This window comes from Bombus terrestris, chromosome 17 (assembly GCF_910591885.1).
Source record: "Bombus terrestris chromosome 17, iyBomTerr1.2, whole genome shotgun sequence".
Taxonomy (NCBI): Eukaryota; Metazoa; Arthropoda; class Insecta; order Hymenoptera; family Apidae; genus Bombus; species Bombus terrestris.
This window is the reverse complement of record NC_063285.1, coordinates 3670890-3698451: the sequence shown is the minus strand read 5'-3', so window position 1 is coordinate 3698451 and position 27562 is coordinate 3670890. Positions and strand designations below refer to the sequence as shown.

The following is a 27562-nucleotide window of genomic DNA, read 5'->3' as shown; positions in this document are numbered from 1 at the left end:
TTATTGATTCCAACGGTTTATGATCTGAAAGGACAGTGAAATATCTATCGATTAACCAATGTTGCCAGTACTGAATCGCCTCTTTAATAGCGAGCTTCTGCGTCTTTTGTGCGGGAAGTCCTATGATGCTGATAGTGTCTTTGGTTGTCTTTTGAATTATGATTTTCTGTTCGATTCAATGCTAAGCTGAATCTATGGCGGGTTCCGCCTCCTTGCTTTCGGTTTCACTGTCGGCGTCCTGTAAAGTTCACGGCCAACCGACGAGAACGAGTGCACTCAGCGCGGTATGCGCGTTGGTTGAAATAACTGGTTTTCTTATTTATTTTTAATGTGCAAAAAGATAATAAACATAATTAAAAGAAACGTAAGTACATTGAGTAAAAGAAACATAATTTAACATTGTAAATATTGTAAATAATTCTACAGAAGCAACAGTAGTTCTTCATCGAGCAACCGTGGCAGTCCGGGAGTGGTCCGAGTGAAGCATTCAAAAACAGCAAGAGAGTCTTGCCCGTTTACAAGAGGATATGTTACGTTTGTCTATGCAAAGTGACGAAACAAATAGATACTGGGTAACAGAATTCGGAAGTCTTGGGAGAACCGTCGCAGACTGGGTTCGGATCCCTTGCGACCGACGATTCTGGTTCCATCATTACCGAAAGCAACGAAAGTAAATCGACGGCGATTAATCGCACCGGGAGTACGGTTAGGGCACGCGAACCGACCGGGTTAACGGTTCCAGGCATCCCACCTGCGCACTTCGACACCGAACAACCCGAGGTTGAAGAAAGAGGCTATTTTCCACCCGTTCTTTCCACTCTACGAGTTAAGGATGCAATACGTTGTATTCCAATGCTCAACGGAGACGATGACGTAGGTGTGGAAGAATTCATCAAAGAAGTGAGCAGTATGAAAGACCGTTGCATGGAGCAAGATTTAATGCTAAAAGCAATAAAGGTAGAAAAAATCGTAGGAAAAGCAGCTCAAAGTATCCGCAACATCCCCATTGAGTGCTACAGTGATCTGTACAACGCACTGAGGAACAATGTGGCAGCTCAAGTGACTGTGGAAGAATATCGGGAACAATTAAAAGAGTTGAGACAGGGACGGGAAGAATCAGTGCAGAGTTTTAATATTCGGTTCATAAGAATACTCAACCGTTTACTGTACGCAGTAACCAACGAGTACCCACATCCACTTCTACGCAAGCTAATGATCGAAGAAACTACAAAGAAAATTGTCCGTGTGTACCTAAAGGGACTCAGGCGCGACATAGGTCGAACATTATTAATCATTGAACTCGTGAATCTTGAAGAAGCTGAAAAGAAAGCAGCCGACTTAGAACGCTACTCACGAGAAGAACGGCAAGCCAATTGGTCAAGTAGTCGCTTGCCTTCCGCTAGTAATCGCCTCAACAATCAATCAATGCAGATAAGACTAAACGAGAGGGTAAATCAAACATTAGTAAACAGGATCAGATGTAAAATCAATTCGGAAAAAAAAAGAAACTGGACAAAAATCGCAGAAGAAAGCGTAGAAGAGTACAATAACACCAGACACAGTGTAACGGGATTTGCTCCAAATCATTTACTGTATGGAAAAATGATTGAAATCGTCCCTAAGGGAATAATGGAGAATAAGATAAACCTAAAAAGAGACAGAGAAGAAGCATTCAAAAACTCAACAAGAAATTTCGAGGTCTATACAAGATATAGCGACCTATATCTCCTTTTAAGCAGTGCTCTGGAAGGTACTGCAGCACGGCGGCTTTCGCAAATTCCGGTCGATGGTCTTACTTGGACAAAATTTACCGAATATTTTCTCTCGCGTTTTGGCACCACGGAGACAATAACCTCAATGATGGTCGGATTCCTCAATGAACAGCAACTGGAGGACGAAACCACGGGGGCTTTCGGCCATCGTCTTCACTCTCTCCTATGGTCGAGGTGGGAAAATCTAACCATGATCGAAATAGTTAACGCTTTCGTCCTTTATCGACTGCGTTTATCGGACAAGGAGGCCGAGCGGCTAGCATTCTCGCGTGATATCCGGACCCGGGATCAATTCTATCAAGAGATGCAGGCTTTCTCATACGCGAGGAAAGGGACTGACTTCTTCGTCAAATGATCTACCGACGGAACCTGGAGTTAAGCGAAGCAGGACCTCGGGCCGAGCCAGATGCTACCACTGTAGAATCACCGGACATAGAATAACCGAGTGCCGCAAGAGAATGCGGACCGAAAAACCGAAGACACGACGCCCAGAAGAAAGCCGACCAGCTACATCGTCCAAGGTGGTTTGCTTCAAGTGCCAAGCGGAGGGCCACATCGCACCTGACTGCCCGTTGCGGAAGGAGGGAAGAGACAGCAACGACAAGGAACGTCGAGTCGGATTCTGCGTGGTGGAGGCCTCAACCGGTAAACTGAGTCACCAGGGTGAGTCGTTCCCATTTTGCTTCGATTCTGGAGTCGAATGCTCGTTACTTAAGGAATCCGTAGCCCCGAAATTTTCCGGCAGAAGAATGACCGATATAGTAGTAATGCGAGGGATAGAGAATACATGTGTTAAGAGTACGTCACAGATTTTGTCCACCATATGTATCAACGGTCTTACATTGGAGATAACTTTTCACGTCCTCCCTGATAGTCACTTAAAATATGATATCATGATTGGTCGCGAAATTCTAAGTCAAGGCTTCGACGTACGTATTACGCCCGACAGCCTCGATATTTGCAAAACGAAGATAGTTAACGCCTGTAATGAGACCGTCGAAAACGAGATCGATCTTAGTGAAATAGACACTGAGGTACTTGGTAACGATAAAGGCCGATTGATTTCTATTCTCGAAAAGTTCAAAAATTCGACACGCTGTGGTACACCATATCGAAACCACCCCCCCCCCCCCCCCCGGCTCCTGCAAGCCTCGCCGCCTCGCACCAGATCGACTCAAGCAAGTCAAGGCAGAGTTCGCAACCATGATCGTGCAAGGAGTGATGCGGCCATGGAAAAGCCCGTGGGCATCACCCCCTACACATCGTACCCAAGAAGGACGGAAATCTACGACCATGCGGCGATTATCGTGCGTTGAACGCCCGCACTGTGCCCGACAAGTATCCCCCCCCCGCATATAGAGGATTTCGCGCAACACCTGCACGGTAAGCGTTTTTTTTTCAAAAATCGATCTCATCCGCGCTTACCATCAAATCCCGATCGCGCCCGAAGACGTCAAGAAAACCGCGATCACGACACCCTTCGGACTTTCCGAAGCAACCAACATGATGTTTGGGCTTCGAAACGCCGCGCAAACGTGTCAAAGGTTTGTCGATGAAATCACCCGAGGTTTAGATTTCGTGTTCGCGTACATCGACGACTTTCTAATCGCCTCCGAAACCGAAGAGCAGCACCGCGAACACCTCCGAATGCTCTTCCAACGCCTGAATCATTACGGGGTAGTCATCAACCCCGGAAAGTGCGAATTCGGTGTGAACGAGATCACATTCCTGGGACATACCGTAAACGCATTCGGAATAAAGCCGCTGGCAGAACGTGTTGACGCCATTGTAGAAGTACCGCTCCCCGAGACCGTTAAAGCACTACGCAGGTACCTCGGTATGATTAACTTCTACCGACGTTTCATACCGGGGGCAGCAAAAATTTTCCAGTCGCTAAACGACCTGTTAAAAGGAGTAAAAGAGGGCAACGCGCCCATCGAATGGTCGAAGCAATCCGAAGCTAGTTTCCGCGAATCGAAACGCGCCCTAGCTAACGCCACGATGTTAGCGCACCCGATACCTGGCGCGCCCGTTAGCCTCGCGGTAGACGCATCCGACTATGCAGTAGGAGCGGTACTCCAGCAACGCGTCAACGACTCTTGGCAGCCGTTAGGGTTCCTCGCTAAACCGTTGAGTTCCGCCCAGCGAAAATATAGCGCGTACGACCGTTTTTCGCGTTGGCCCGAAGCAATCCCTATCGCCGACATGGAAGCGCCAACCGTTGCTACGGTCCTCCTTTCGACCTGGATATCTCGTTTTGGCGTACCTTTGAAAATTACAACCGATCAAGGACGTTAATTCGAATCGCGCTTATTCGAGGAATTATGCCGGTTGCTCGGCGTCAAACATCTACGCACGACGGCCTATCATCCTGCGTCCAACGGGGTGGTAGAGCGCCTCCATCGACAACTCAAAGCGGCAATCAAGTGCCACGACACGAGCAACTGGGTCGACATTTTGCCAATAGTTTTGTTAGGCATTCGAACCGCTATCAAGGAGGACCTCAACGCAACGGCGGCCGAAATGATTTACGGCACCGGCATACGATTGCCAGCAGAATTTTTCTTACCGACGAATCAACGGGCCAATTCGGAATACGCGAGCCGACTAAAGGAACAAATGGGCAACGTCAGACCGCACCCGGTTACGCGACACGGTGAAAAGAAAATTTTCGTTTTTCGCGAGTTAGAATCTTCGCCGTACGTATTCTTGCGCCACGACGCGATCGGAGGTCCCTTACAGCCGCCTTATGACGGGCCATTTAAGATAATCCAAAGAGGCGAAAAAAATTACACGTTAAAGATAAATAATCGCGACGTGACGGTCTCCATAGACCGCTTAAAGCCCGCTTTTATCATACCGGAGGACCTCGAACAAAGAACCGCCGAGACTCGTAACGTGTCGATTCCGATGAGGCTTCGGTACGAACAAAACACCGATCAAATGAACGCCCGCGACGAAAGCGATGTAGCCGACAACAACCGGACGAACGAAGAAAACGCTCGGAATAGACACGTTACGTGATCAGGGCGTAGAGTCCGATTTCCCGATTGGTTTCAGGCAGGTTTCGGCTAGGCGTTAAAAGTCGCCGAATGCGGAATCAACCCCGACATTTGGTAAAAAAATTGTAACGTTGTCACTGGTAAGGGGGTACTGTAGCGGCACTCGACAGCAAACTTCCCAACGGTTTCTGTCTCGTGCCTCGCTACAGATAGAAGAGTATGAATACACAATCGAACACGTTAAAGGCAAAGAAAACCCAGTCGCAGATAGTTCATCTAGAATTCATGCGATTCAAAAAGTAGAAACCCCTGAAGGAACAGTAGTCTTAGATTTCTTACAACATTTTACGGAATGGAAAAAGAAATCCCAAAACGATTAGAAATGAAACCTAACGATCAATCTTTCTATCAATTAACTAAAACAGAATTAGAAGAGTTCGACGAGGCAATATGGTTACGGAAAATCGACAACATATTACGAAATAACAAAAAAGTAGGTATAGGAGACAACACGTTTGCAGAATTAGAAAAGAACCAGATCAAACATATGCTTCTATGTTTCAATGATACCCGATATCCTGTCATTTTTGCATGGGACCCAATCCAGGAATTAACCGAGGAAGAGATAGAAAAAATAATTCAGGAAAATCATAACGGTACGATAGGACATTTAGGAATCCAAAAGATATACCAAAGAATCAAAGAACGATGTAAGATCCAAAATTTAATAAGTAGAATCGAAGATCTCATTCAAAATTGTGACATTTGCCAAAAAGAAAAACTAGTTAGAATACGACCTAAGGAAGAACCAGTAATTTCAGACACGCCTTTAAACCCCAACGACAAAATAGCCATGGACACTATACGACCAACAACAAAGAATAAGGAAACCAATTTATCCTATCAATTCACGACGAACTGACGAAATACTTGATGCTAGTTTCACTGAGGACACAACAAAGCGAGTCCATTATTAACGCAATTAAATCATTATATTTATATAAACTCCCTAGAGTTCAAGTGTGATAGGAACTCTCTCGGTTTACGGACAGCACGACTTCTTTTCTTTCACGGACAGAGCGACTTTCTTTGTTTTACATTCATTTCCCAAACGGACGGACAGAGAGCAACATCAGAGATAATCAAGATTACAGAAGAAGGAGTAATTATTTAAAACATTGAAGATTGACGGAGAAAGATCGGCAGCTCAGGAGGTTGAAAATCGATTCTCGATTTTCAGCTAGACATTGCACAGAACTTGTTATTTATTGTTTAATGTTATTAATTGGTTCCTGTTTATTTAATTATTACTGTTATTAATTGTTGTTAATTATTAATTATTGTTTACTCCTGTATTTTATTTAAGTATTTTCACAATAAACTCCATTTTCAGATTTCAGAATCGGTCACCTGAATTACCCCGAGATAAACAATCTTACATTTATATATTCTCTGCTCCCAAGACAATCCTTACTGACCAAGGACAGAATTTTATTAGCGAGCTCATAACGAAATTTGACGAAGCTTTTAAGATTAAACATATCAAGACGACTAACTTTCACCCTCGATCCAACGGATCATTAGAACGTACTCACACAGCAGTTAAAGATCTAATTTATACTAGCCTACGAGATAACGATGATAAAGAATGGGATGAGATACTCAATGTTATATGTTTAGGGTATAATACAGCACTTCACGTAGGAACAGAATTTACCCCTTTTGAATTAACGTTCGGAAGAAAAGCTAATTTACCTTCCGCGATTGCAAAAACCACTACCCTAACGTGTAATGATATGTCTTTTCCATGACAAAAAAAGTTGAACAAATATTTGAAGTTAACGAGACAAACACTAATACGTAGCGAGAAACGCTACGCTCGAGATCAAAAAAAAAGGTCGTGCGAACTCAAACAATTTTCAAAGAAGGAGACTTTGTACTAATTCACAACGATCATAAGAAAGACAAAAGGGATACCGAATGGTTAGAACCATATCGAATCCATCCAGTCAAAACATCTTATTATGAGATAATAATTGACAAGGTCGTTAAGAAAATTCACGGTAATAGGTTAGACATATTTTTCAAGACGTTCATCGTAACTACAACACTAATTTACGCTAAGCTTGGTGAAGGAATTAATTTTTTACCATTAGAATTATAGGTAGAAATTTATTGCGACATATCAGGCGACATTGTACGATGGTACGTACCGAAATCCTTGCGGCGCGACGTGTTTAATTCGCTCCACGGACTTTCCCATCCAGAGATACGTGCCACGCAAAAATTGGTGACGTCGCGTTTCATTTGACCGTCCGTAAATAAAGATTGCCGGACTTGGGCACGACAATGTATCCCGTGTCAACGATGCAATGTCACCAGGCACGTATTCTCACCTGTCGGAACGTTCGAAACTTCAGCAGGCCGGTTCAAGCACATACACATAGACATTATCGCGATGCAATATTCACAAGGATACCGACATTGTCTAACGTGTATCGACCGTTTTTCGCGTTGGCCCGAAGCCATTCCCATCGTTGATATGGAAGCGACAACCGTTGCCTCGGTTCTCCTCTCTACACGAATAGCTCGTTTCGGCGTACCTTCGAAAATAACTATCGATCAAGGACGCCGATTCAAACTGGTAAACTGCAACCGGTAAAAACTGTAATTCCGACACAAAACATTGTATGGCTATGTCGTATCGTCACGTATCGGTACTTTTGCCTAAGCCACCCCGCACTCGAAGTTCATTGTTTATTGTGAACAACATACAAATGTAATTCTCATCTACTGGTCAATAAATGTTAAATAGAAAAAAAGCACTCGTTCTCATCCGATCACGAAAGTTAAGCAGCGCCAGGCACGGATAGTACTTAAATAGGTGACCGCTTGGTAACTCCGCGTGGTGAAAAACAAAACACCTTTTTGTTTTTCCAATCCTTTTTACTTCCCTTAATAATCTATTTTCAATAATCTATAATCTAAACATGAGGAAATAGAAATGTTATAGTATTACATGACTAATACCATATATAACACTCATTCTTGCATACATTTTTTCAAATATTCTTTTTTTGTACATTAAAAGCAAATAAATCACTTATTTCAGCTAACGTTCATACCGCGCATAATGGAATCATTCTCGTCTGAAGGCAATTTGAGAGATGGGGTAGAGTTTGATTCTTTTGATGTAAAAATTTGATTCCTCTGTGGGACATGCTAGCAGAGTCCTTTTTAGAGATATTTTTTATTTTGTTTGCCCACTGTTGATTTATAATGTTTGCGAATTCTTGTTTTGACACAACTTTATTTTGTGCAAAAGGTACTTTAATTATTCTAAATCTTCTTTTTGATCGTAGGAATAGTTTTATTTTAGATTGTTAATATTGGATGGTATCAAGCTTTTGTCTCGTAATTTTTTTTTTTTTTTTTTTTATTATAGGTATAGGGCTCGAAAGCCGACTTTCTTACTTTATTTTTAGTACGGATTCTTGAAGAGCGGTTTGTATAAGTTTTTCTATTTTGTCTGTAAATGAGACGATTTGCCTCTTGGTTAGGTTGACATTGTTGTGGATACTTAGGTCGCAGTACTTTTCGAGCTGATTTTGTAATTTTTTCTAGTTTATTTTTTTGTACTCGCACCTGGGTTCGTCACTCTGTGTTTCTAGGGTTAGGAAGTCAGATGTATTTTTATTTATCTGTAATACGGGAGCATTATGGTCGCATTCGTAGTCTATAGTTTTGAGCCTGTTATTTGCCCGTAAATTAGGGAATTGTAATTGTGTGTCTCCAAGGCATATGTTTAGGTATGAGCCTTCTTTTGGGCAAGAGTCAATCCATTCTTCGTGCGTTCTTAATGATTATTTTATTTCAATTGTGTTTGTTGTTCATTTAGGGCTTTGAATATGCTTTTTTTGAAGTCTTCGATAAGTTTATTACGGTATGGTTTGTTACGGATATGGTTTTAATTGGATTTGGATTTTGCATTACGCGTGGTAATAAATTTGTTCGATGTGATTGGTTTTCAGAGACTTGGTTTCGGCTTATTCCTTGTCTTAGGATGGCTAAGAAATTTGACTACGGGGTGAATTTGCGGCTTATTTGAGCAACGCAAATTGTTGATTCTTTGCATTTGATGATATTCTCGCAAAGTTTTTTGCAAAGTTTGCACTCGCTTGAACAGTGCGGCTCCGTGCAGTTTGCATTTGTGACATTGCGTTATGTCATTTTTTCTGACTTTATCCAATTTACCCTAAAGTAATTTAGACGGTTCAATTTTAGTAGGTAACTAATATTGCTTTGTGGGGATACTTGGATTATGTAAATTGGAAGCAATTCATTGTTCTCTATTGATCTTTTTATTGAGAAGCACCAATATTTTGTCAATTGTACGTCAGACATCTGTAGTGCTTGTAACTCTGCGAGTATCTCTGTCTCGGAGAAGCTATTGTTTAGACCCTTTAGTAAGACCGTGTGGTACTTCTTTGATTTGGGTGTATATGCGTAAACGCTGTCTTAGTTGCAATTACGATTTCTTTCGCTTTGTTAAAGACTGGCATACTTCGTAGGAATAGCACATGTTTATCTGTGTGTATCCGTTTAATATGGAATGAATTTGTGTTTAGAGTCTCTTCAAAGAGTTTTACTGTCTCCTTCTGGTCTTGATTGGTAATGTATGTTGGAGGCGATTTGTCTCTATTTGTGGGGGGCAGTGGTGTCAGCGTTCTTTGTTGTAGAGGCTGGTGGCCTGCCTGGGTTGTGTCTGGCTTCTCGGTAGCGTTGCCGCTGGAAATTCATTGTCCATTTCGCTGGGCTACGCCTGGGACGTTGAGGTTTTCGTTGATGATAGTATATCTCTCTCTCGATCCATTCTTTATTCTCTTTCGGACATGTGATTTCCTGAGAGGCCGTATTCCTACTTGCTTTCTTCCGTAGGCTTCCGTTCTTTTTCCTTATTATGGTGGTTTCTTTTATTGTTCCTATTTGAGGGTGTTGCTGTATCCGAGATAGGCAGGACTCTTACGATTGCAATACGCTGAACCTATTTTTCGTTCGTATTGCCGATAATGGGGAGCTATCTGCTGAATTTATGGTTTCGTTTCATTTGCGGTCCGCGTCTCCTGTTGTGCTTTCCTTTTTGCTTACACTTTCCTGGCTACTTTGTGCCCTGTTATTCCTGTTCAACAGGTTTGGTGGGCGGTTGAGTTTCCGCGTCCTTTGGGTGCCAAAGCTTGTATTGCCAAGAAAGTTCCTGATTCACTTTTGCTATATTTTTCTTTTGGTTGTTTCTTTCCTTCTCTTATTTTCTTGATTGTTTTTATAGTGAGCATTATTTATCACTTTTCGTTATTGAGTTTTACTGTATAAATTGGCAAACTCACTAACAGGCCTTGCGCCTGGTATTTTTTTCCAGTGAGGACCGACCTGCTTGGGGGGTTCCCAGCACTCTGACGAGAAAGAATGCATTCAGCTCGGTATGAGCGTTAGTTGAAGTAATCAATTTTGGTATATAATATTATTGAATAAAAAGCATTTACGTCGTACAATTATGTAAGAGGATAAAAGAGATATGTAAAATCATGCCCGGTTTCGTTTTCAAGAAAATGGACTGTGAAGTTAAGTAGAGGCAACTTCATAATTGACTTTCGCGAAAACAAAGCGAAAAATGTCATTTTACATTTTCGACTTCATTTTCGCCACGCGCAGGGAATCATCGCCCTTCGGTTTGTGTCACAATTTTTGGCACATGTATTTTTGCACTCTCTCAAACGACGTACGTATGTATAATACTTGCACATTCTCCAATTCCCAATTTTGAATACATATAACATTATCGGAAAGTATAAACAAAGTAATATATAAGTAAGCATGTATGCGAGAATGATACAACATATGGTGATAATCGTTTAATGCTAAAAAGATATTTTCTTCATGTATACGACCATATCTTATTAATACTTAGCCAGCCGCGCCAGCACAGGCCAACCTATAAACTGCCCATCGTGCATATTTCTAAGTAAGGAGAACATCTAAACAAACTCGCAAAGGAAATAAAAAGTAAAATAAAAGATCATAATAATAACAAATTCTCAAAATTCATAAAAACACTGTATGCGCACGTGCAGTTTTCTAAGTAAGCATGACTAATATTCACTAATACTTGAAAAACAAAAAAGTCTAAAAATTATTTAAGTCGTCAATTATATTTTACGGTAATGATTTTGTTTAACGATTTCACATATGGACGAGAACGAGTACTTTCAACGCGGTATGAGCGTTGGCTGAAGTAATCAGCTCTGTTATTTCATGTTATCACAATAGACAAAATATTTAAGAAAACATACATGTATCTATGAGGATAAATGGTATTTTTTTAGACGTGCATACAGATATATAACATTTTTCCTGGCTTCGTTTCCCACACAATGGATTGTGAAGTTCCGTCATATAGGTACGCGTATACTTAAAAAGTAGCGAGTCAAGTGGACAGAACTTCGTAATTGATTTTCTGGAAAACCAAGTCTTGTGTTAAAAATTGTCACTTCATCATCGACTTATTTTTGTATAGGAAATCAGGCCCTTTCGACCTGCACCATCATAATACTCTAATTTTCTCGCCTACTTCAATTTTGAAATTATTTAGTTTCACTGCATTGCGTATAACTACCAACAGCAAAATATTAACATTCACGAACGGCTGTTCTGACAACGATCATAAATCGTCAAATCCACGTCATTCCATACTACCTGACAGCGGACCGTTAAGGTTTTGAATTGACCTTTGCACATGGCCCAACATTACATTTGCCCCCCATTACGTAGGGCAATTAGGATCCGTCCCTTGTCCCTCAACACCGACAAACGCAGCAGCCTGTAAAAACTGCAATCATTCGACCAAGAAGAGTCTTTTTTTAGTCTCGAGTCTAGTCTTGTGTACAGTTTGGCCGTGATTTGAACTTCATTGTAATATTATACTTAATCGTTCTCGTGAATAAAAGCCTACAAAATTTAAAAAACACGGTCAAATTACGTTACTCCTTCTTTATCATAAATTTTACGTGACACTGTACTAGTTAGGTGACACTGTAGAACGGCTTCTTTGGTCTCTATTATAGTAACGCGGAAAGATCGCCGACATAGAGACAATGTCGGCGACGAAGAGCAAATGCCAACAAGCAGAAACGGTCGGAAAACTTGAATAGGGCTTAGCGGCACTCGGCAACAAAACTTTCCAACGGCGGTCCAAACATCACCGAGGCGCAAGTGCCGACAGGCCTAATCAGCCATCGATATCCGTAAAGTTCTTCCTTATAGGACATTTTTTGTAATATTGGAAGAAGGCGTAGGTAGCAACGGTGGCGGACGCGTAACGAACGCGCGCGTAGTACAGATATTGATGGATGACGAAAAGAAACGAATCGGATCAAGAAAATAGTTGAGTTGTAACCGAGGGGAGAGAATCGTCAGTTGGAATCGAGAGTTGTACGTAAATACCAATGGTCAAAGAAGAAATCGGCAAGTACTTAAAAAGAAAAACACAAGGAAAGAACGGCAATACATCCAAACCAGCTAGCTGCTGAAGCGAGCAAAACTCTCGTAAAAAGAAAAATAAAAAGAAAACACCCCACTGACCTCGCTACAGAAATAAAATAGTCAAACTCGGATAAAGTTAGAAAAATTTAACAAATGTCCAGCTGGACAAATTGTAAAGTGCAAATTAAATATAAATATAAAAAAAAAGAATAAAAAAAGAATAAAAAAGAAAAAAAAGGAAATGGATTGCATGTTTGCCCATATAAGAGTAATCCAAGCGATGAAAACTTTGAATAATGCATGTTACTTAACACCCTGCTGCGGTCTTCCATTCAACTAAATTATTCGGTAAGAGTTTGAAGAAGAAAATTACCTTTGCATACAAAGATTCGTTTTCGTTTGTTTATCTTCTAAGTAAGGACCGGGGAAATGTAGTAATATGTTACTTATATCCTTCATAATAATTTTCATTGCAAAGAACCGGTACATTCTATTATCGCAAACAAAATTTTGGCATTAGTGAAATTTTTACAAACTCTTATTTTCTCTTTGAAATGTTCCAATGTATTTATAACATTCTCTGCTATTTCTTTCGCAGCTTTCCTACGCGGGTCATATTACCATCTTATAATATAATTTTGTATCAGTGCGTTCCCTAGATTTTCTATGATCGCACGTCTTTTTCTCAAATATGTCGGTTTCAACGGTCGGACAAAATTTTGCTCTATACGTTTAAAGAATACAAAAGTTCTTAGAGAAAGAAAGGAGAGCAGTAAGAACAAAGAGACCCGAAGAGCGCGCATCAGGATTAAAAAGAACATGAATTTAATTTCCAAATATTTTGGATTCTCGCATCCTGATATTAACCTTCTGCTTGATCTATTTTCATTGTTAAGAAACATTTTAAACACAATACTATTTACAATACAAAGATAAAATACTTTATTTTATGTACCGCGTTGTGAAAATAAAGATAGTTTATTTTTTACTACATATTTAAAATATTTTATTCGTACTGTAAAACAACAACTACTTAAAATGGTATTTAAAAGAAATATCCAGAAAGGAAATTCAGAAATAGAAATAACTTTTTATTATATAAATATCTAACTCATCGGTTTCATCGGTTTCATCGGTTACTCTGTAAAATACTATTTCGAATCAATTTTACAGTCTCTCACACCAGTAGTGACAAGTTTTTAACCGTAATTAAAAAATTATCGTAATCAATATTGAAGTAGTCGAGTAATAATAATCTTTTAATGTTTCGAAAATCATATAGAGTAAATAGAAAAATAATTATTTGCAGATAATATTGACATAATTTAACCGTTTGAGCCCCAGGGGTCTTTGAAAAACCAGGGTCGAAACGTGCCGAACGGCACGATAGCCTCTTAATCGATTGCGAAGAGAAACAAGCGGCACAATAGCGCTCGTCATATTTGTTACTCTTACGAAATACATCTATATATTTATATACGCGTACTATTAGTTTATAAATATTTCAAGTTTTGTTCAATAAAAATCATCAAGATAACAATGAAATACAAAATACCGTTAGTCGTCCGTAGAGTTCAAATGTACTGGGACTTTTCGACACAAAATCTAAACAGCCCGATCACGCTGTTTGCTACTCAATCGGTTAAAGAAACAACGATACGTCTAACGTGCGCGTGTGTCTGATAACGACGATACCGCGCTCTCTAACTTGTTCCCCGCCGAATTAATCTTGGGTAACAGCTTTAATGCGCATAGAACAATTGACAAAGTTAAAATTGGAAAAAAGAAATATCGAAGAACAAACGATGAGAATGTTTCAAATTGTTTTCGACGATTAAAACGAAATTTACGAATACAACTGAAGCGAATGCCGCGACGCGATTTACGACTGAACGAATGCGACTGAATTATCGTACGACGATGCGAATGATTAACGATACACGCGTGTCGATGCCGCACGCATTTGAAAGACCCGCACGAGACGGTTTACTAATCGTTCGCTCGCTAAAACGATACTTACCTTCATCGATGCTTGGAGATACTGTTCGCAACTGAAGATTTCGCACAGGACTGTCCACTGATCGTTACGCCTGATAGAACGACTCTGTCCTCTCCACTAACGCTTGCAGCCATGTCCACGAATTCTTGAAGATATTGACGCACCGAGGAAACCTGTTCAGAAAAGTATCAACTGATCATTACGACTGACGAAACGATTTCACCTGCACGAGCGCTTGAAGAGCACTGAGAAATTGAAACGGTTGTTTAGTCCACGTTTAGCGATACGAAGGCACGGAAACTGAATCGATGCTACATGTTCGCGATTGAACTACTCGAACGAGACTACCAATACCGTTGTTAAACTCGAGCGTGTTAGACCCAAGTGCGAGCGTCGAGTGAGACTCCAACAAGGCTCAAAACGAAGGACCCCAAATACGCACGCTGATTGGTTTTCAAGAAAATCGTCAAACGGCATATTCGCCCGCAGGATGGCGTTTACTGCGCGAATACGCCCCAAGTGGGGCGATCCTTCGCTGGAAGAGCGTGAACGATACCTGGATGAATGCCATGCTTAGATATTATTGGCCGAGGGGTAAGGGGCGCTCGACCGTTCGGACCGTTAAAATCCGTCAATTATCCTTACAAAAAACTCATAGCATAGGAAATTAGAAATACTGCTACGAATGTTGAACGGAATCGTTTTAGCTGTTGGAGTACCCTTCTAAAATAGCGCCTTGACTGTGAAAGCGAGCTACAATGAGCTACAACGAGCTACAACGAGCTACAACGAGGCAAAAGCTACGTACTATCCAAAATAAACAATCTAAAATACAACTATTCTTACGACAAAAAGAGAAGATTGGCAAACAAAGTAAAAAAAAATATGTCTAAAATGTTCCTGCAGACAAATCAAATTTTTAGGTAAAAAGAATCTAACTCTATCCCTTCTTTCAAACTGCCTCCAGAGAAAGCTCCCCTCCACCAAGATGCAGGTATAGCGATAGAGAAAATCAATAAAAGCATGGAGTCTAGTTATTTCATAACATGTAAAACGACGGAAAAACTATACGATATCGGTCATTATCACTAGTGCTACGAGTACCTAATCTTGTTAATAAGCCTGTGCTAATAATCTCTTCATTGTATCACAGCAATGGCTAATTCTAATGAGAATTCATTAAACGCCCCTCTCCATAATCCTCACTTCAACCCGACATATATATATATATGTCGGGTTGGCGTTAAGATTTGAGTTAGGGTTGAGGGCGTGAAACGAATCCCTATTGGCGCTAGACGTGATCATTATGCAATAGAGGAGATATTTACTAGTGCAAATATGACTATGATGGAATTGGACAAGTAATCGCGATAATTAGATACTCGAGAAGCTAATGACAATGATTCTAGGCTCACTAACGAATCCGCGGTCAAGGGGATGACGAACTCTACTTTTCTTCAGCGTCTAAGTTGTACTCAATGTTAATGCACGAGGCAATCACTACGTATCTGAGAGTTACTTGAATCGTCTTTGAGATCGTACCGGAGAGTGGTTTTCCATCACGGTAACGCTGTCGAGGAAAACTATGACGGGTGTGCCCAAGGGCACGAAATCATTGGATTCGTGGAGAGAAGCCTTCATTCGGAAAGTGAGGGAAATTGGCGTTACTGTTAATTGGTCAATTTCCATGTTGGTGGTTAGGGAAGGGTGCTAGCCGCCCTTAAGAGAAAGTTCGAGAAGAGGAAGCGTCGTTGGTGAGAAAAATAGATTTCTCCTATTTTCTCGTAGTTGGGACGAGGACTGTTTGTCGGTTTGAAGGACTTTAGTTAAACAGATCTTAAGATTTATAGCAGGTCCTCGGGCTAGCTGAACATGTACTGTGGAGACGCGTCGACATCTGGTAATCATCTTACTCAAAGAATAGAGTCTGCGTGTGGCGAGCCACGGGACAGAAATCGTTGAAATGCTTACCGTCGTGCCCCGTCCTAAGTATTTCTTTTAAGGAGAGCTATAGAGTTACTTCATGCCTTCGTTAGACAAAACGTTCATCCCTTGACCGCGACTACGTTCGGCGACTGGTTGTCGCCTCGAGCCCGAGCTCACTATCATAAATCTCAAATAAGTACAGTCGAATCGAATGACAACAGTTTCTTAATTCGGCTATGGTGAAATCTAAATTACAACACTAGGGGTCTTCCCAAAGTTCCGAAGGGAAGGTTCCAGTATTCTTTCATCTCCGACACGGCCATTCTGACTATCACACGTCCTCGTGTGTAACTAAAATATTGTGTTTCCTAATATTAGACTCGATACAATTGACATTATTCACAATTTAACTAGATGTTCGAATAAGGCAAGGGTCCAGTGTAGCAACAAATCCTGTTCGGGGGTTTGGCAGCAAAGAAATAAAAGATAATGAAAATTAGTAGCGTTATAGTTTGTATTCAAGGTGATAGTTGCATCCTGCAGGTTATTAGTCGGATCGTAACGGCATGATGGACCATTTTCGATTTCGCACTCCAAAGGATCTCGGTCTTCTAGATCGTGTGAGCACATAGAGCCTTGTTCCACGGTTTCACCGAGTTTTACCATATTGTTGCCCCGAAATGCATGCGAACCACACCGCATGTTCTCACTGAGCCTTATCATACTGTCGCCCCGAAATGCATGCGAATCACATCGCATGTTCTCACTGAGCCTTATCATACTGTCGCCCCGAAATGCATGCGAATCACATCGCATGTTCTCACTGAGCCTTATCATACTGTCGCCCCGAAATGCATGCGAATCACATCGCATGTTCTCACTGAGCCTTATCATACTGTCGCCCCGAAATGCATGCGAATCACATCGCATGTTCTCACTGAGCCTTATCATACTGTCGCCCCGAAATGCATGCGAATCACATCGCATGTTCTCACTGAGCCTCATCACACTGTCACCCCGAAACACGTGCGAACTCGCTCTGCCGGGTGTTAATGGCATAGTGCTACTGATCTTCCGAGATCGAAGTGCTCATATCGTCATGGTCACTGTTATTGCCTTCACTACAGACATCCAACTCAGCAGGGATGCGACCATCTGGCATTTTCCACAACCTCTCGTGACTGTATTTGTACGATCGCTTACCGTCTAATGTCTTTAGGATATACCTGTCCCCTTCCAAGACTTCTGCTATTACAAGTGGACCTCTAAATTTTGGATCTAGTTTGGTTTGATTCCTTTCCTCATTCTTGCGTAATACGAAATCACCGAGATTAAACCTAACCGCTTAAGCTTTAGCTTTGTCAAATCCATCCTCATCATACCTAGCACTAGTTTCCATCCACTTTATTGCCTGTCGTCTTATATTGGAGATACCGATACTTTTGATGTTATCGGGTAACAACAGATCGTGAAGTCTTGCCGTTCTACCTATTAGTAGTTCTAATGAGCTCGAGTTTGTCACGCGGTTGGTGGTGCAATTCAAAGCCAACTGTATTTCCCCAATCGCGTCTTGCCACGGCCGCCCGGTCGTCTCTACTACCGTGAACATATTTTCCAATGTACCCATAACACGCTCTACCTGTCCATTGGCTCTACTAGCACCGATCGCTATCAAGTGAACTTTAATTCGTTTGCTTTCGCAGAATTCTCGAAATTCTTTTACCCTTAAAACATTTTCCCCCGATCTGCTATTATCCGGCAGGGGCTTCCGAATAAAAATATAGCGGATTTAAGCGCTTTAATGGTGTTAAGGGAATCTATCTTACGAGTATGATGCAGGTATACGAATTTAGTGAAGACGTCGATCAAAACAATGACGTACTCCTTTGAATTGCTTTTACCACTCAACTTGCCTGTTATGTCCATGTGGACCGTATGCCAGGGTATGCTGGTCTTAGGTATAGGATGCAGTTCGGCTTGTATCTTACCTAAACTGGCTTTCGAAACTTGACAAGCATGACAGTTCTCAATGAATCGGCGAACGTACTTCGCCATCCCTTCGAACCAGTAATACTCGTATAGTTTCTCCAGCGTTTTCTCCCACCCTAAGTGCATAATTGACTGGTGCACATGGTTAATAACAGACTATCTAAAACATCTTGGGTCTATAGGTACACAGAGAATCCTGCCTTTTCTTTGTATCCTACGGTGCAGAGTACCGAACCGTAATTCGTATGTATTCGCGATGTCTTCCGCGAGTCCATCGTTTTGCAATCCCTTGACGATTTCCAAGGTTTGAGAATCACGACGTTGTCCCGCTAATAGCCAATCTTCCGAAACTTCGGCCAGTCAGCTATTTTCTCTTTGATTTTGTCGAATTTAATAGGGTCAACGCCTGTGGGGTTTCGCGACAAGAAATTTGTGAGCCGCCCGTTTACTTTCCCGATACATAATGTCAAAAATAAAAGTCTGCAAGTAAGCCCATCACCTATGGTCCCTGTCATTTAAATGTACTTTATCACTCGATGCGTTCGACGAGTTGCAATCCGTGACGATAAGGAATTCCCGTCCCTATAGATAGTGACAGAAATGTTTTACGGCATTTACGATAGCTAATGTATTGAGTTCATAGGAGTGATATCTGGATTCCGCGGGGCTGGTTCTTTTACTGTAATACTCTATTACCTTGGTCTTACCTTCGGCTTGATGCGTCAGAATCACCCCGTAACTCTCCGAGCTAGCGTCAGTATGTAGTTCTATCGGGTAATTGGGGGTTGAATATCGTTAGCACCGGCGCGTCGGTCAGGGCGGAAACTACCTGTTGTCTTATTTTCTCGTGTCTATCTGTCCAAGTTATATTTCTGTTATCTGAGATGAGCGCATACAGGGATTTCATCGTCTGTGAGAATTTAGGGATGAATTTTCGGAAGTACGGAGCTAACCCTATGAACTGCTTGAACTGTGTAACGGTCATTGGCACAGGTGAAGAACTTAAGGTGTGTATTTTACCCGGGTTAGGACGAACTTCTCCGTTATGAATTACATATCGCAAATAGAGCACCGATGTCTTTAAAAAAAAGAACGTTTCGCAAAATTAAAAGAGAATCCGGCTTTTACGAGGGTATCTAATACGGTGTTCAATCTTTCTAAAGCTTGATCTATCGAGTTGGCAATAATTAGGACGTCATTGAAATAAATAACAACGTACGAATGAGCGAGATCACCTAAGGCCTTGCGAATGACCCTCCAAAAGACGGACGGCGCATTTTTTCAGTCCAAACGGCATCGTTATCTACTCGTATTGTCTGTCGGGGTAACGAACGCTGTAAACTCCGTTGGATTAGGATAAATAAAAATTTGGTGAAACCCGCTGGCCATATCCAGGCTAATAAAATATCTCGCCTCTTGCAATCTCGCGACTTGATCCGCAATAAGGAGTAAAGGGTACCGATCCGCGACGATACTTTGATTTAGATCTCGGGGATCCACTCGTAATCTATCTGAGCCGTTTTTTTTCTTCACGAGTTACGGCTCGCTAATGGCGAATTACTAGGCCTTATAATCTTTGCTTTAATTAGAACGCTTGTTTTCTCACGTACCGCTCTCCGCTCCTCCTCGCTAAGTCTATAAGGACTTCCTCCTACGGTGGTGTTAGGATCAATTAATCGTATTTCTAACCGGCCTACATTTACGCGAATACGTAGGAAACCCGTAACGAATGAATCTTTGAATTTGTCGAGAAGAGAAATTGATCGACTTTTATTATTACCATGTACATCAGCGTCAACTTCATTAACGACGATCTCGTTTGCAGTGGTTTCATTACAGACATCAATCATTTTTGTTTTACACATAGCGAGGCTATTTTGTTTAATGTTACGTCGAAAACCAGACTTAGAGTTCCGCAACTAATCGCGACATCATATTTCAAATAACTATCAGCAAGGACATGAGAAATTATCTTCGATGTAAAAATCATTAATACACACGATGAACAAATGGGAGGCGTATGTTTAATACAGGTATTCCCTACTCCTCGCATTACTAATATGTCAGTCATTCCTTTGCCAGAAAATCTCGAGGCCGCGGACTCTTTAATTAGTGAACGCTCGGCTCCCGAATCGGAGTAAAATGGAAACGACTCACCCAGATGACTTGATCTATCCGTTGGTGCTTCCGGTACGTAGAAGTCGACTCGCCACCCGTTATTGAAATTATAGTTTCCTTCCATAATCAGGTTGGCAGCTGCGCCCCATGCAGCGGAGTCGGAGCACGCGATTTTAAGAGTTAAAACGTGGTAGCGATAATTGTTAGGTTTCACACTCGATTTGCACTAGCGACTGAATTGCGCGCGACTTGCGACTTGCGCACGATGATCGTAAGTTCTAGCACTGTTATAATCGGCACTGATCCCACTTCTGATGTCGGGTTGGCGTTAAGATTTGAGTTAGGGTTGAGGGCGTGAAACGAATCCCTATTGGCGCTAGACGTGATCATTATGCAATAGAGGAGATATTTACTAGTGCAAATATGACTATGATGGAATTGGACAAGTAATCGCGATAATTAGATACTCGAGAAGCTAATGACAATGATTCTAGGCTCACTAACGAATCCGCGGTCAAGGGGATGACGAACTCTACTTTTCTTCAGCGTCTAAGTTGTACTCAATGTTAATGCACGAGGCAATCACTACGTATCTGAGAGTTACTTGAATCGTCTTTGAGATCGTACCGGAGAGTGGTTTTCCATCACGGTAACGCTGTCGAGGAAAACTATGACGGGTGTGCCCAAGGGCACGAAATCATCGGATTCGTGGAGAGAAGCCTTCATTCGGAAAGTGAGGGAAATTGGCGTTACTGTTAATTGGTCAATTTCCATGTTGGTGGTTAGGGAAGGGTGCTAGCCGCCCTTAAGAGAAAGTTCGAGAAGAGGAAGCGTCGTTGGTGAGAAAAATAGATTTCTCCTATTTTCTCGTAGTTGGGACGAGGACTGTTTGTCGGTTTGAAGGACTTTAGTTAAACAGATCTTAAGATTTATAGCAGGTCCTCGGGCTAGCTGAACATGTACTGTGGAGACGCGTCGACATCTGGTAATCATCTTACTCAAAGAATAGAGTCTGCGTGTGGCGAGCCACGGGACAGAAATCGTTGAAATGCTTACCGTCGTGCCCCGTCCTAAGTATTTCTTTTAAGGAGAGCTATAGAGTTACTTCATGCCTTCGTTAGACAAAACGTTCATCCCTTGACCGCGACTACGTTCGGCGACTGGTTGTCGCCTCGAGCCCGAGCTCACTATCATAAATCTCAAATAAGTACAGTCGAATCGAATGACAACAGTTTCTTAATTCGGCTATGGTGAAATCTAAATTACAACACTAGGGGTCTTCCCAAAGTTCCGAAGGGAAGGTTCCAGTATTCTTTCATCTCCGACATATATATAAATGTATAATATATTTTATGAATACAGAAATAATTATATATTCATGTTTTCCAATATATTTTCTAAAATAATTATATATTTAAAGATTATTAAATAATAATGTTTTACATAAACAATAATATTTATATAAATAATTATATAATATATTTTTTTTGTTTAAATTTTAAAATATATATAAATTTTTATATAATATAAATATTTATATTAAAAGTATATTTTATTTATATTTATAATTAATAATTATATGTTAATATATACTTATATATAAGATAATCTATTTTTTAAAAAAAATAATGCATTTTTTATAAAAACATCATTTTTTTATATATATATTTTTAAATATTAAATTTTTTAAAAATATATTATTTATAAAAATAATATTTATAAAAAATATATTTTTTATAAAAATATTTTTTTAAAAGAATATTAAATATTTTTATAAAATATCATATTATTATTACTATTGTTTAATACAATATATATATATATATATATATATATATATATATATATATATTCAAGCAAATTTTTAAATATTTAAATTTTATTAAATTTCCACTTTTTTTCTTAAAAAAAAAAAAAAAAAAAAAAAATCATAATAATTTATTAATAATTTACATTTTATTAATTTTAGTTATTAATTTTTAAATATTATATATTTATTTTAATTTAATTTTAATATTTTAATTAAATTATATTAAATATTTTTAACTTAAATAAAGAATAATATTATTTATATAAATATAATAAATTAAATTAAAATCAATATATTTATACTCTATAACGAATTTATAAATTTTTGACTTAAAATTTAATCAAAATTAATATAATTCTTTAAACAAATTATAAACACTAACAACATATTTAAAAAATTTTTTTATTTTTAATAAATATTTACATTAATAAATTTATATACTTTTAATAATTCTTGAAATTTTAGTATTAAATAAAAAAATAATTAATATATTTTTAATAAATTATAAAAATAATATTTTTTAAATTTTTAAATTATTAAAATTATTTAAATTAACATTTATATAATAAGCTAAGTTCAAGCTAATAGGCTCATGCCCTATCGATGAATTTTTAAAATTTTTATATAAAACCACATTTCTCACAAATGAACCAAAATAAATAAATAAATATTTTTTAAATAACTATAACCTAAATAATTATATTTTTAAAAATTTATAGTTTTAAAAATTTTATTATCAACATTTAAATAATAAATTAAATATAAATTAATAGATTTATATTCTATTAATAAATTTTTTAAATTTTTATATAAAAATATATTAATTATTTAAAATATTAATATTAAAAATAAATTTCATTAAAAAAAAAATATTATAACTAAAATATTTTTATTTAAAAAATTAAATAAATTTAAAATCAATTTATAATTTAAATATTTAAATACGTATATATATATATATATATATATATATATATATATATATATATATATATATGTATAATAGGATAAATTTAAGCTTATAGATTCATACCCCGTCGATAAATTTAAAAAATTTTTATATAATTTATTTTATAAAATTTAATTAATATTATAAATTTATTTATATTAATTAAATTTAAAATTATATTTATTAATCTTTCAATTTTATCAAAATTTAAATTAACAAATTTAAAATTATCCTCCCCCCCAACCCAATTTTACAAAAATTAAACTTATTATTTTAAAATTTTATTTAATAATATAATTTAAATTAAAATTTATTTTATTAATTGAAATTTAAATTAATAAATTAAATTGATTAAATTTTATTAATAAACTAAAATAATATTCTTATTAAAATTTAAATTGAACTGTATTTTTCTTTAACAATCAATATAATTTAAAATATATTTATTAATTAAATTTCAATTTAAATTTATTCTTTCCAAAATTTAAATTATAAACTTATGTAATATTTCTATTAAAATTTAAACTAATAAAATAAATTTGATTTATTTCTAATAATTAATATAATTTCAAATCTATTTATTAATTAAATTTATATTTAACAATTAATATAATTTAAAATCTATTTATTAATTAAATCTAATCAATTTAAATTTATTCCTCCCAAAATTTTAATTCATAAACTCAAATAATATTCACATTTAAATTTAAATTAATAAACTAAATTTCTCTTTAACAATCAATATAATTTAAAATCTATTTATTAATTAAATTTTAATTTAAATCTATTCTCCTTAAAATTTTTGGTTCATAGACTCATAATAATATTTCTATTCAAATTTAAATTAATAAACCAGATTTCTCTTTAACAATCAATATAATTTAAAATCTATTTATTAATTAAATATAAATATAAATATTTGGCTGGTAGTGCAACTGGTTTAATGGAGTAACGTTAGTCCTGAAGAATCACGGTGACGTATATTATGTACGTTAAGTAATAAAGAACAATGCTTTTATATAAATATTAGAATATATTAAAATACCAGAATTATAGAATATTAGAATATATGAGAATACCAGAGTTATAAAATATTAGAATACGTTAGAATATTAGAATACAATAAAATATCAGAAATGTAGAATATTAGAATATAGGTTAGACTATACGTTATAATAAAGGCAATTTTTGAGCTTTAGAAAAAAATTCATACATAATTTATCATGTTTAAATGTTACATTTAGTCCCATTTAGAAAGATAAGAGTCGCCTGAAGATTCTAGAGATATTTTTACATAAATAAGAGTAGTATTTTTACTTCTAATAACAAATAGGTTGAAGAATAATTGCGTATAAATATTTAAAGAAATATAACTCGTAAACACGAATATGTGTATACATTTAGTAACAAAATTAAATATCGCTAATTGTATACGTATAATAGAATAATTACATAAAATCTAGTCAATATCAACATTAGATACATATAAATATTCTTTTTTTATATTAGATTATTCATATAAAAGTTTATATAACCTAACCCCAATCTGGAAAACAATCATGGATTTCAACGACTACTGACAATTGAATATGAACAGAATTATATGCATTCATCATTATTATGTTTGAAACTTATAACCAATTGGGATATGACAGCAAAAAATCATATAACAGAGGTCTTAGGAAAATATGTACTGTTCTTCTTATTTTCATAGAATGTTTGCGTAAAAAATTTCAAGTAAAATTTTGTTACAAAACTGCATGTTACTCTTTGTGTTTTTTAGGCTTTGTAACACATGAACACAACTTTTAAATTCATACAATTGACAATTATTAAGTTTAAGATTGTGTCACTTAAATTTAAAAAATATTAAATAGGATAAATGTTTTAAAATTTATGTAGATATTGTAGCTGCTGTAAGTATTATACAAGGTATTCCTCCAACTCTGTTCACTTCATTTTTATTGTTTCAAATAATAAGAGAAGAATAAGAATTATTTACAAAAAATTAGGAAGAAGACATACTTTGTTGTGATAGTTTCTTTGTAGGCGAAAAGGTAAAACGCTCTGTAGAATTTGTGTTGTCAAGGCATATAACTTTTATGTCTGACTTCAATAGAATAGGGATTATATTGAAAATAATTCCTCATACATTTGAGTTTGTCGAATTTATTACTTGCATTGTGAAATATTTCTATTATATTTTGCAGTGTTACTGATATACTACCCAACAAAACATCCAAAAATAACAATTGTAAGGTTCGAGCAGGCCAAAAAATTGTGTTTCTGGTATGAAAAATATGTGTGGTTTAGACTTTCACAATGTCTCAATATCAATATTCTTGTAAGAATAACGCCAACAATCTAACACTGCTGTTTCTAATAGTCACTATTTACTATTTGTTTGTATCTAAAATATTAAACGTGTACTTATCTAAGCAAAGGTTGTACTAAATTACAAGCCTCATTACGATAAACAATATATGCACACATACACATCTAAAAAACACTAATAAAATTAATCTTTCTGTAAAGAAAGATAGAAGGAATCTTAGTAACACTGAATTTTACAATTAATCTAATGAAGTACTTTTATGTTCATTATTCAACATTTTATGAAATTGGAATATAAGACATTTCACTAAAAAATGAAACTGACATGAAGGTCTTAAAAGGTCTTGAAAGGACTCTGAAGATCTTTTGTATATGATATCACCATATATATATATAAAAGAAAATACATTGTCATCATATTAGATCTGTTTTAGAATCTAAATATATTTTATAACTTACTGTTTTCTGTTATTTAAAGTAATAAGAGATATTTCAGATAGACAAAGTTGGTATACATCTTTTATAATATCCTTTTGTAAGTTAGATTTAGGATACTCAGTAATTTGTTAAAGTATTTGAAGACGACCTCTAAATCTTTATTATACATGAAAATTGTAAAATAATATCATTCTTAATAGTTCGCTTAATAATGTTAAAACAGTCTGATAGAAATCATTTGTCGCTATGTCTATTTAATGAGGCTTATCATTTTGTTAGGCCATAAATCTCTTAAATATACTATAAATATTTACACATATTAATAAGTCTGTAAGTAGTAACCAGTCATACGAGGTTCTAAACATGGTTTCTTCTAAGTTACATGTACCATTTTATAATCATATAGGAGATATACATTATATTGTATACCTAAACAAATATTTTTTGAGCCGTTTGCTTAAATAAGAGAGAATTTATTTTAGTATAACCAAAGAAAAAAAATCTAAATATTTTCAAAATGTATATGATTGACTGTTTTCATAATCATTATTACTAATATTTATTACTAGTAATAGTAGTTAGCAATACTAATATTACCAACTACTATTACTAATACTTTGTGGTCGTGTGCTTTTTACATTAACAGCAGCGACACGGTAAAGTCCTAAGTTTCTATGTTATTCATTTCTGGTGGTTTTAGACAAGTCCACAGTAACCTTGTAAATAGGTAGATGTAAAATGACAAATGATAATATTAATTAAAATCGTTTTACATATTGTTTTTGGAATATACAGTAAAAAATTCATCTAATTGGAAATTTGCTGTACATATATATATATATAGATACATATCTTTTCTTTCTTTTTTTTTTCTTTTTTTCTTTTTTTTATTTAATTTGTACTTTACAATTTGTCCAGCTGGATATTTGGTAAATTTTTCTAACCTAACATACATACATATGTATGCAATATCTGTATAGATGTATATTTCAATATTATAATATGAATGATTTCTTATTTGTATAAAATTAAATTATAACTTCCAATGTTCATAAAAGGTGACCTTCACGGATATTTAAATTGTTGTCTGTTTTAGAACTTTAAGCGCTACATATATACATAGAACACGAACGTGAAAACCACTAACTTTCAAATAACCTTTTTATGAGATATGGACGTCACAGCAGAAAGGAAGTTTCCTCTCTGGTCATAGATTAGAAGATTAAAAATATGTCATACTATCACAATTATATAATAGAGGTTTATGTAATGGATGGAGTGTTTAAAGTGTTCAATTTGTTAATAGTAATTTTGATGGAAGTGCAGAAATGCTACCTACCTTTCCATTTCGATGATTCTTAGACATGTCCTAAAACTCAAAATTTCTAACAACTGTGAGACTGCAATAAATGTCTATTATAACCATAGATATACAAAGAGTTAGAGTACGCGAGTCATATAGTCTTAAATTATCGTGTAAGTGGATGCGATATAGGAGTAGAAAGAACGCTGCATAAAAGTGTCTTCTGTCCTTGTCTAATCAGGCATGACACTGACAATGTTTGTGTTGGCTATACACTTATATGTTTGCTATACGAACGAGCATGCGTTATTAGACAAGGACACAAGAGGCCTTTATGCAGCGTTCTCTTTCGCTTTCGCTTTCGCTTTCTCAGCTCGCCCTCGCAC

At 36.9% G+C, this 27562-nt stretch overlaps 2 long non-coding RNA genes across 5 annotated transcripts; one reads left to right on the top strand and one right to left on the bottom strand.

Annotated features, from left to right (window-relative positions):
* LOC125386645 lies at positions 1 to 27562 on the bottom strand. Of its 4 annotated transcripts, none has more exons than XR_007226989.1 (3): positions 27213 to 27562; positions 14331 to 14482; positions 1 to 24 (listed from the first exon to the last, which is right to left on the bottom strand). It is a non-coding gene; the product is annotated as an uncharacterized LOC125386645 (long non-coding RNA). The 4 variants fall into 4 exon arrangements; XR_007226986.1 differs by lacking the exon at positions 1 to 24 and adding an exon at positions 6933 to 7170 and having other exon boundaries at positions 27213 to 27560; XR_007226987.1 differs by lacking the exon at positions 1 to 24 and adding an exon at positions 7280 to 7439.
* On the top strand, positions 23957 to 25539 carry LOC125386646. Its single transcript, XR_007226990.1, has 2 exons — positions 23957 to 24088; positions 25312 to 25539. It is a non-coding gene; the product is annotated as an uncharacterized LOC125386646 (long non-coding RNA).